The following is an 11,052-nucleotide window of genomic DNA, read 5'->3' as shown; positions in this document are numbered from 1 at the left end:
GATCGCGAAGCACAAACATCGCTGACTAAAAAATTTACTCTATGCAAACGCGTCGCTTCCCATGTGAACGCGATGCACAGGAGCCTTATAACTACGTGATCGCGGACCAGGGACTGCGTTCGCGATGAACAAACGCATGGCCAACCTCTGGTCCACTTAACCTTACACGAACGCGACCTAACCCACGCATTCGCGATTCATTACTTGAACAACTCACGCGATCGTAGCTCCAATTACGCGAACACAAAGAACAACCTGGATTGCCCCTACAAATGCTCTACGCAATCGCGAGCCTCCTCACGCGATCGCGAAGAAGAAATACCTGCAATAGAACTGAAGGAATAATCTGCAACTTTTCAAACATGAACATGATCCGTTTAACCACCCGAAACTCACCTGAGGCCCTCGGGACCCCAAGAAAACATGCCAACATATCCCATATCATCATTCAAACTTGTTCCAACCTTTGGAACACTCAAAACAACATCAAAATATCAAATCAACCACGGATTGAAGCCTAAGAACTCCAAAAACTTCCGAATTCCGATATCAATCAAAAGGTCTATCAAACCTCGTCCGAATGACCTGAAATTTTGCACACACGTCACAAATGACACAACGGACCTACTTCAACTTTCGGAATTTCATTCTGACCCCTATATCAAAATCTCCCTTATCAACCGGAAAACGCCAAAATTTCAATTTCGCCAATTCAAGCCTAAATCTACTCCGGACCTCCAAACTCTTTCCGACCAATCAAATTGAAGTGTGACAAGGACAGAACATGTCACTTGCACATGTGGCGCAGTTTCATTGGCCATTTAATTTGACTCGGCATGTCATGTCATTTTGACATATGGCACGATCCTATTGGCTCTTCCATTTGACTTGGTGTGCCACGTCATTCACACATGGCACTAAACTGGGCCTCTAGGAAGATGATATATTGGGCATAATAAAGTGGGCTCATCATTTGTAGCCCAATTAAATAGGCTAGCCCAATGGAATCAGACTTAATTATTTTGTCCATATATATTGGACTTATATAATTAATTTCATTATATTAGCCCAAAATATTTATTTGGACTAATATAATCCAAATTATTTTATGAATTTAATTTTAATAAAATTCATATGCCTACATGATCATTGAAATATTTCAAAAATATTAAGAAACCCCTTTGGCTAAGCTGCCAAAATATTGCTTATTTTGTTTTTTTTTTTAAAGTATTTTTGGCTTCCTAGATGCTTGACCAAACAGGTTCTAACTCAAGAGGGAATTACAAACTATAGCAAGAACTTGCTGCTGGAAAATTAGAAATATCAAATCATTAGTACACTTAATTACCCTTCTTATGTCCTTTTTTAATGTTATTGTATTATCTGGTCTTTCAGAATTTAAACCACTAGACTGCTTGGCTTTGGAATTATCAAAGTTGTTTCATATCAACTTAACAAGATAATTAGGCAATTTACGGAGATTGGACAAAAGAAAAGAAAAAAAAATGAAACAAAGGAAAGATGGTGCCCACAACTTTGTAATCAAATTAAACAAAGAATAGATTTGATTTCTCAATGAACCTGATGTAGGTAATTGCTGGCAAATCCACTCTACTAATGAGTCCAAATCTTGAGCAAAGTCATTCATATTTCTTAGCAGAAGCTCTGGTATAGCTATTTTCTTTGTGGTTGTTACAATTAGTGAAGCTTGTAAATATTGTAACTTTGATTTTTCTAACTCAGCTGTAACTCCATCACTTGTGCATCTTCACCTGCACATTCATTTTTATTAGAGCTTAACTTCAGTGCAAACTGTCACTTAAAAGGTAAGTACAAGTTACTATCCACATATAGTAGTGAACATATAGTAGTGAGATTTAAATTTAAATTGGAAACATGACACTGTATAGTCGCTTTCAAATTAATAACCGAAATCATGTATATTTTTGTATATATATACATTATGTATGTTATATACAAAAGCTATATAAATTTTATACACTTTTTCGCTACGGAATGTAAATAGTTTCTGGCGGGGGGCAAAAAAAAACCATTTAAATTTTATGGGTTCAACTTATAAGGTTATTAGCCTTGAAATCATTGTATTTTTAAAGTTATGAGTTCATATTCAATAACAAAGATAATAAAATCGCATAAAAAATATTACTAATTAATACGCCATAATAAAAATTAACATAATCAAAAAATGCTATATAGGTCATGCTAAAATAAGCATATCTAATAAGTACTATTAATTACACAACTAAGCACTAAAGAAAAGGATAAACTATGTTATGAATTTTCATTATAAACCAATCCATAACTAAAAAATAGATATCCAACACTATTGTCATTCCTAGTATTGAATTAAATTTCCTTATTAGCATTAATCTTAATTTGAACTTTATTTGACTTACTACCGCTATAGGCTATAAAATTTATTCGACCATTCAAGAATGTTAAATCCAAACTTTAAATAATACGTTTAAGATACAACTGTAAACAAGTTTAATAAATATCTATAATTTATATTACAATAAATATTTATATGTATAAAATATTTTGAAAATTTTTATAAATGTAATGTCGGGTTGGCTTGGTTTCGGTTTGTCTTTGTTTAGTTAAAATCAAACCAAACTAATTATGGTCTTGTTTTTTTTTCCAACACCAAGCCACAATCGATTTTTTTCCGATTTGAGTCGAATAATCGATTTGGTGCGATTTATCTGTTTTCTTTGTACACCGCTGCTACTAAGTTATACCATTGCTATGTCTACACGCTACAGGAATTAGGAAATTCCAAATATACCCTGATCGGTTAGACTTGGAAAACAGAACCTTCTAGATCCCATAAAACACGTTCAGGAAAATCCATGATTGGTTATAATTAGGCAAAAAGAACATTCTAGAACCCTTAAACACGGCTACAAAACGCTTAACCCGAAGCCGTTATATATACCACCCATTGTTCCTTCCTCCCTTCATATCTAACCGTATTACTCTTTCTTCTCAAATCATAATAATTTAGCTCTCTTTTTCGCTCACTTATATATATACGTCGCTGATTAAAGCAATGGCCGGAAAAGGTGAAGGACCAGCGATCGGGATTGATCTGGGAACTACGTATTCTTGTGTTGGCGTTTGGCAACATGATCGTGTGGAGATTATCGCTAATGACCAAGGAAACAGGACGACGCCGTCTTATGTTGCGTTCACTGATACTGAACGTCTCATTGGTGACGCTGCTAAGAATCAGGTCGCCATGAATCCCATTAACACCGTTTTCGGTAAGCTTTCAATTTTTCTATCTAATCTCATACTATTTCTTATGCTTATTTCCGTTTTAAATAGTATGGTTGTTGATGAGTGGTAAATTTTGTAAAATTTTGATTTGTTGCGACGTTGAAGTTTGATGAATGACGTGGTGTGATTCGTGTGATTAGCTTGATTTATATTCATTGTTATTTAGTTGTTAATTAGTCCAGAAGCTCGTAGGAGGGTTAAACAATATCCTTATAGACTGTTTAAAACATAAGAAATTACCTGCACATTTCAAGTCTGAATTTTTACTATAACAATCAATTTGTCTGATGATTTTATTGAGGTGTAGGCAAGTTGACATGATTTTAATTTATTAAATAATTTAAGACTATCTGGTGAATTTGCTGTGGGCATAAGAGAAAAATTAGAGAATCTAAGTCAGTGAATTTCTGGAATTGTTTTAATCGAAAACGATATGATATCTTAATGCATGCTTTAGCCATTGCCAGTAGTATGATTATTTTAGTTAAACACGTGGTAGGTGTTGAATTATGTCAAATTTCGGTGGGTTAAGGAGTTGGTGGGAAACTTTTCCCCTATAAAAGAAGGCTTAATGTTTAGGATTTAGACACACCTCTCATCTGTTTAAGACATTTGTATCTTCTCTTTTTAGTATTATTTCACTTGTATTTTTGGAGTGAAATAAAATATTGGTTGTGTCCGAGTAGTAGGCAAAATTAGCCGAACCTCGTAAATTCTGTGGTTTCCTTTATTGTTGTTTTATTGTCTTATTTATTATTTGGTGGTTGTCATAATTTTTGGTATAGTAGTTGTGACTTATTCACACTATATACATTTGGCTTCCGCAACAATTGGTATCAGAGCCAAGTTACTGTCTAAGTATGCTCTGTGGTTGCAGCATAGTCTGATCTTCCACATCAGAAAAGATTTATCTTGGTAACTGAGTCAAGGTTCTGTCTGAGTATGATCTGTGGTTGCAGCTTAGTCTGATCTTCTACATCAGAAAGGAATAATCTTGATTTTTGTCGTCAGCTATTAAATAATATTTGTGTCAAAGATGGGAGACAATAAACAAGAAGAATCTACATCAAGTGTCAACAATACGTCATCATTGGCATCTTCGCTTATGACAAGAATTGTGTCAAATGCGAAATTTGCGGTCGAAATATTTGACGGGTCCGGGCATTTTGGGATGTGGCAAGGCGAGGTTCTAGATGTCCTTTTTCAACAAGGGCTAGATCTGGCCATTGAAGAAAAGAAACCAGATGTTATTGGAGAAAAAGATTGGAGAATTATCAACCGTGTTGCTTGCGGTACCATTCGATCCTACCTTGCTAGAGAGCAGAAATATTCATACACAAAGGAAACTTCTGCAAGTAAATTATGGAAAGCACTGGAGGATAAATTTTTGAAGAAAAACAGTCAAAATAAATTTTACATGAAGAAGAGACTGTTTTACTTCACCTATGTTCCTGGTACCACGATGAATGAACATATCACCAGTTTCAATAAGTTGGTCACAGATTTGCAAAATATGGATACAACTTATGATGATGGTGACTTGGCCTTAATGTTGTTGACGTCACTTCCTGATGAATACGAGCACCTTGAAACTACTCTACTCCATGAAAATGACGAAGTTTCTCTCAGAGAAGTTTGTTCGGCATTGTACAGCTATGAACAAAGAAAGCGAGAAAAACAGAAGGGCGGAGAAGGAGAAGCACTATTTGTGAGGGGTCGTCCTCAAAGTCAAATGAGGACAAAGAAGGGAAGATCCAAGTCAAGATCCAGACCCAGCAAAGATGAATGTGCCTTTTGTCGAGAAAAGGGGCACTGGAAGAAAGACTGTCCGAAGTTGAAGAATAAGGCCAAACATAACAATGGAAAGACTACTATGGATTCAAATGTAACTGATTGCGATGATTCAGACTTCTCATTAGTTACAACAGAGTCATCAACATCATCAGACATATGGTTGATGGACTCGGCTTGTAGCTATCATATGTGTCCCAACATGGACTGGTTCGTGGAATTTCAAGAAGGAGAATATAGAGTCGTCCACACAGCGGATAACAGTCCTCTTACCTCATATGGCATTGGTTCAATACGATTAAGGAACCATGATGGAATGATCAGAACATTAACAGATGTTCGATATGTACCGGATTTGAAGAAGAATCTCATCTCTGTGGGAGCCCTAGAATCAAAAGGGTTCAAAATCATTGCAGAAAATGGAGTGATGAGAGTATGCTCCGGTGCACTAGTGGTAATGAAGGCTAATCGGAAAAATAATAATATGTACCGCTATCGTGGCAGTACAGTTATTGGGACAGCAACAGTGACATCCAGTGACGACAAAGAGGCAGAAACAACCAAGCTATGGCACATGCGCTTGGGACATGCTGGGGGAAAATCCTTGAAAACTCTATCAGATCAAGGATTGTTAAAAGGAGTCAAGGCTTGCAACTTGGAGTTTTGTGAGCATTGTGTTAAAGGGAAACAGACAAGGGTTAAATTTGGTACAGCGATCCATAATACTAAAGGCATTTTGGATTATGTACACTCTGATGTTTGGGGTCCTTCCAAAACACCTTCATTGGGTGGGAAACACTATTTTGTAACCTTTGTTGATGATTTTTCCCGAAGAGTATGGGTGTATACAATGAAGAGCAAAGATGAAGTGTTGGGAATTTTTCTCAAATGGAAGACGATGGTGGAGAATCAAACAGGCAAGAGGATCAAGTGTATTCGCACAGACAATGGAGGTGAATACAAAAATGATCATTTCAATAAGGTCTGTCAAAACGATGGTATCGTCCGACACTTCACTGTTAGACATACACCACAACAGAATGGAGTGGCAGAACGTATGAACCGGACCTTGCTGGAGAAGGTACGGTGTATGTTGTCCAATGCTGGCTTGGGCAAAGAATTTTGGGCTGAGGCAATTACATATGCATGTCACCTCATTAATCGCTTACCATCTGCTGCTATTAATGGCAAGACACCATTTGAAAAATGGTATGGAAAACCTGCTGTAGATTATAACTCTTTGCACGTGTTTGGCTCAACTGCATATTATCATGTGACGGAGTCAAAATTGGATCCAAGGGCAAAGAAGACTATTTTTATGGGAATTACTTCTGGAGTCAAAGGATATCGCTTATGGTGTCCTATGACAAAGAAAGTAATATTCAGCAGGGATGTTACCTTTGATGAATCTGCTATGGTAAATAAGGTAACAGAAGACACCAAACAAAATGAAGGTGCTTCTAAGCAGGTGGAGTTTGAGGGAAAATTTATTTTTCCTACACAAGAAGCAGAGGAGGAAACAAATGAAGATTATCCTCTAGAAGGAGAGCAAGTAGAGGAGATTCCAACTCAGGAACCTCAACAACAACTTGAATCAATAGCAACCAGCAGGCCAAAAAGAACAATAACGAAACCTGTTCGTCTCATAGAGACGGTTGCTTGTGCAACCTCAATTGTAGCTGATGATGTTCCTACTACTTATAAAGACGTTGTCCAAAGTTCAGAAGAAGATAAGTGGAGGATTGCCATGAATGATGAAATACAGTCCCTTCATCAGAATCATACATGGAGATTGGCCAATCTCCCGAAGGGAAAGAAAGCAATTGGGTGCAAATGGGTATTTGCAAAGAAGGAAGGATTTCCTAACCAAGTAGATGTTCGCTACAAAGCAAGATTGGTGGCCAAAGGATATGCTCAAAAGGAGGGAATTGATTACAATGAAGTGTTTTCTCCAGTTGTAAAACATTCCTCCATTAGAATTATGTTGGCTTTGGTAGCACAATTGGATTTGGAACTAGTTCAGATGGATGTAAAAACTGCGTTTTTACATGGAAACTTGGAGGAGGAAATCTACATGACTCAGCCAGAAGGATTCAAAGTTGCTGGAAAAGAAAATATGGTGTGCAAACTTGAAAAATCGTTGTACGGATTGAAACAATCTTCTAGACAATGGTACAAGCGATTTGACGAGTTTATGTTGCGGCAAAGGTACAAGAGAAGCAAATACGATCATTGTGTGTATTTGCACAAGCTTAAAGATGGTTCCTTTGTATATCTTCTCCTATATGTTGATGATATGTTGATAGCTTCCAAGAATTCGGAAGAAATTGATAAGTTGAAGATTCAACTGAAGAAGGAGTTCGAGATGAAGGATCTGGGTGAGGCAAAGAAAATTCTTGGCATGGAGATAATTAGAGATAGACGTTCAAAGAAACTCTGTTTATCTCAAAAGGAATATTTGAAGAGAGTACTACAACGTTTTGGCATAGATGACTAGACTAAGCCAGTTAGTACTCCACTTGCTCCCCATTTTAAGCTAAGTACTACTATGTCGCCAATGGATGAAGTTGAACGAAAGTATATGTCAAAGGTACCATACGCACATGCTGTTGGTAGCTTGATGTATGCAATGGTTTGCACAAGGCCTGACATTTCACAAGCTGTTGGAGTTATTAGCAGATATATGCACAATCCAGGGAAGGAGAATTGGCAAGCTGTGAAGTGGATTCTACGGTATATTCATAATACTGTAGATGTCGGGTTAGTTTTTGAGCAGGAAGACAATCAGTCTGTAGTTGGATATTGTGACTCAGATTTTGCGGGTGATCTGGACAAACGAAGATCAACTACTGGTTATGTGTTTACTTTTGCAAAGGCACCAATTAGTTGGAAGTCTACTTTGCAGTCAACAGTTGCTTTGTCTACAACAGAGGCAGAGTACATGGCTATTACAGAGGCTGTGAAGGAGGCAATTTGGCTTCAAGGATTGCTAAAGGAGCCTGGTGTTGAACAAAAAGGTATCACAATTTTTTGTGATAGTCAAAGTGCTATTCAATTAGCGAAGAACCAAGTTTATCATGCAAGGACGAAGCACATTGATGTTCGGTATCATTTTGTACGAGAAATCATAGAAGAAGGTGGAGTCACGGTGAAGAAAATTCATACTACGGAGAATCCTGCTGATATGCTGACAAAGGTGGTGACTGCGGTCAAGTTTCAACATTGTTTGGATTTGATCAACATTGTTGAACACTGAAGATTGAAGATGAAGACACAACCAAAATTTGTTACTGAGAGAAAATTGAAGATGTGGAATTTTGCCAAGGTGGAGATTTGTTGAATTATGTCAAATTTCCATCCCACATCGGTGGGTTAAGGAGTTGGTAGGAAACTTTTCCCCTATAAAAGAAGGCTTAATATTTAGGATTTAGACACACCTCTCATTTGCCTTCTCATCTGTTTAAGGCATTTGTATCTTCTCTCTTTAGTATTATTTCACTTGTATTTTTGGAGTGAAATAAAATATTGGTTGTGTCCGAGGAGTAGGCAAAATTAGCCGAACCTCGTAAATTCTGGTGTTCCCTTTATTGTTGTTTTATTGTCTTATTTATTATTTGGTGGTTGTCATAATTTTTGATATAGTAGTTGTGACTTATTCACACTATATACATTTGGCTTCCGCAACAGTAGGAACAAATATCGGTTTCAGATCCTTTATCCTTGTCTTCGACCGGTTTACTCATATTTATTAGTCACATATATATGCCAGTATAGTTGTCTACTTTTTGTATGGAACTTATGTGCTATCATGTTAATTTGCTATTTGAATAGGTGTTGTGCAATTTTTTTTGGCTTTTGTGCTGTAATCCATACAGTATTATTTATGATTAAAGTTTTGTTATTTAATGGTCGCTGTGCTTCACATTGGCAGATGCAAAGCGGCTTATTGGCAGGAGGTTTAGTGATGCATCTGTACAGGGTGACATGAAATTGTGGCCTTTTAAGGTTATCCCCGGACCTGGTGATAAGCCAATGATTGTTGTAAATTACAAGGGGGAAGAGAAACAGTTTGCTGCTGAAGAAATCTCTTCTATGGTGCTGACAAAGATGAAGGAAATTGCTGAGGCCTACCTTGGATCAACTGTGAAGAATGCCGTGGTGACTGTGCCTGCCTACTTCAATGACTCACAGCGTCAGGCTACTAAAGATGCTGGTGTTATTTCGGGACTGAATGTCATGCGTATTATTAATGAGCCTACAGCTGCTGCTATTGCATATGGTCTGGACAAGAAAGCTACTAGTGTAGGTGAGAAGAACGTGCTTATCTTTGATCTTGGTGGTGGTACTTTTGATGTATCCCTTCTAACTATTGAAGAGGGTATTTTCGAGGTGAAAGCTACAGCAGGAGACACTCACCTTGGAGGTGAGGATTTTGATAACAGAATGGTAAACCACTTTGTCCAGGAATTCAAGAGAAAGCACAAGAAGGATATTAGTGGTAACCCAAGAGCTCTGAGAAGATTAAGGACATCTTGTGAGAGGGCAAAGAGAACTCTCTCTTCCACTGCTCAGACAACAATTGAAATTGATTCCCTGTATGAGGGGGTTGATTTTTATTCTACCATTACTCGTGCCAGATTCGAGGAGTTGAACATGGATCTCTTTAGGAAGTGTATGGAGCCAGTTGAGAAATGTTTGAGGGATGCCAAGATGGATAAGAGCACTGTTCATGATGTTGTTCTTGTCGGTGGATCCACTCGAATTCCCAAGGTGCAGCAGCTGCTGCAGGACTTCTTCAATGGCAAGGAGCTTTGCAAGAGCATCAACCCAGATGAGGCTGTTGCCTATGGTGCTGCTGTGCAAGCCGCCATTCTTAGTGGAGAGGGTAATGAGAAGGTCCAAGACTTGCTGCTTTTGGATGTCACACCTCTGTCTCTTGGGTTAGAAACTGCTGGAGGTGTGATGACTGTCCTGATTCCGAGGAACACCACAATTCCTACCAAGAAAGAGCAAGTATTCTCCACATACTCTGATAACCAACCCGGAGTGTTGATTCAGGTGTTCGAGGGTGAGAGAGCAAGAACAAGAGACAACAACTTATTGGGTAAATTTGAGCTCTCTGGTATTCCTCCTGCTCCTAGGGGTGTGCCTCAGATCACTGTCTGGTATCTTGAACGTCTCTGCGGAGGACAAGACCACTGGACAGAAAAACAAGATTACAATTACCAATGACAAGGGTAGGTTGTCAAAGGAAGAAATTGAGAAGATGGTGCAGGAAGCTGAGAAGTACAAGGCGGAAGACGAGGATCACAAGAAGAAGGTGGAGGCCAAGAATGCATTGGAGAACTACGCCTACAACATGAGGAACACAGTGAAGGACGAGAAAATTGGTTCTAAGCTTAGCGCGGATGACAAGAAAAAGATTGAGGATGCTATCGATCAGGCAATTTCATGGCTCGATAGCAACCAGCTTGCAGAAGCTGATGAGTTTGAGGACAAGATGAAGGAGCTTGAGAGCATTTGTAATCCCATCATTGCCAAGATGTACCAGGGTGCTGGTGGTGATGCTGGTGCAGCTATGGATGATGATGCTCCACCAGCTGGTGCTAGCAGTGCAGGACCTAAGATTGAGGAAGTGGATTAAATAATTGATAGATAGTACTAGTAGTTTTTCTTTTTCATTGGTATAGTTTAATAGAGTACTTTGAACTGGCTTTAATTATCATCTAGAGTTTTGTGAATTTCAAACTGGTGGTTTTTCATTATCGCTGGAATTCTTAAATAGTTGCATCGATTTTAAGTTAGCAATTCTCTTTGGATGTCTATTCGAGCTTAAATTTTAAATCCTTAGTTGAATGGACAGGTTACAAATTAACTTTCGACCGAAAAGCGAATTTGATTGGTGGTAAGGATTGCCTCCAAAACTAGCAAACACGAGTGTAGATTCAGGAGGCAAGG

The 11,052-nt window shown here is 38.1% G+C and overlaps 1 pseudogene; it reads left to right on the top strand.

The window, feature by feature from the left end:
* Positions 1-2,967: 2,967 nt before the first annotated feature.
* LOC107783376 (heat shock cognate 70 kDa protein 1-like) lies at positions 2,968-10,905 on the top strand (annotated as a pseudogene).
* The last annotated feature ends 147 nt before the right edge of the window (positions 10,906-11,052 follow it).

This window comes from Nicotiana tabacum, chromosome 8 (genome assembly GCF_000715075.1).
Source record: "Nicotiana tabacum cultivar K326 chromosome 8, ASM71507v2, whole genome shotgun sequence".
NCBI lineage: Eukaryota > Viridiplantae > Streptophyta > Magnoliopsida > Solanales > Solanaceae > Nicotiana > Nicotiana tabacum.
The sequence above is the reverse complement of the archived record's forward strand: the minus strand, read 5'-3'. Positions and strand labels throughout refer to the sequence as shown.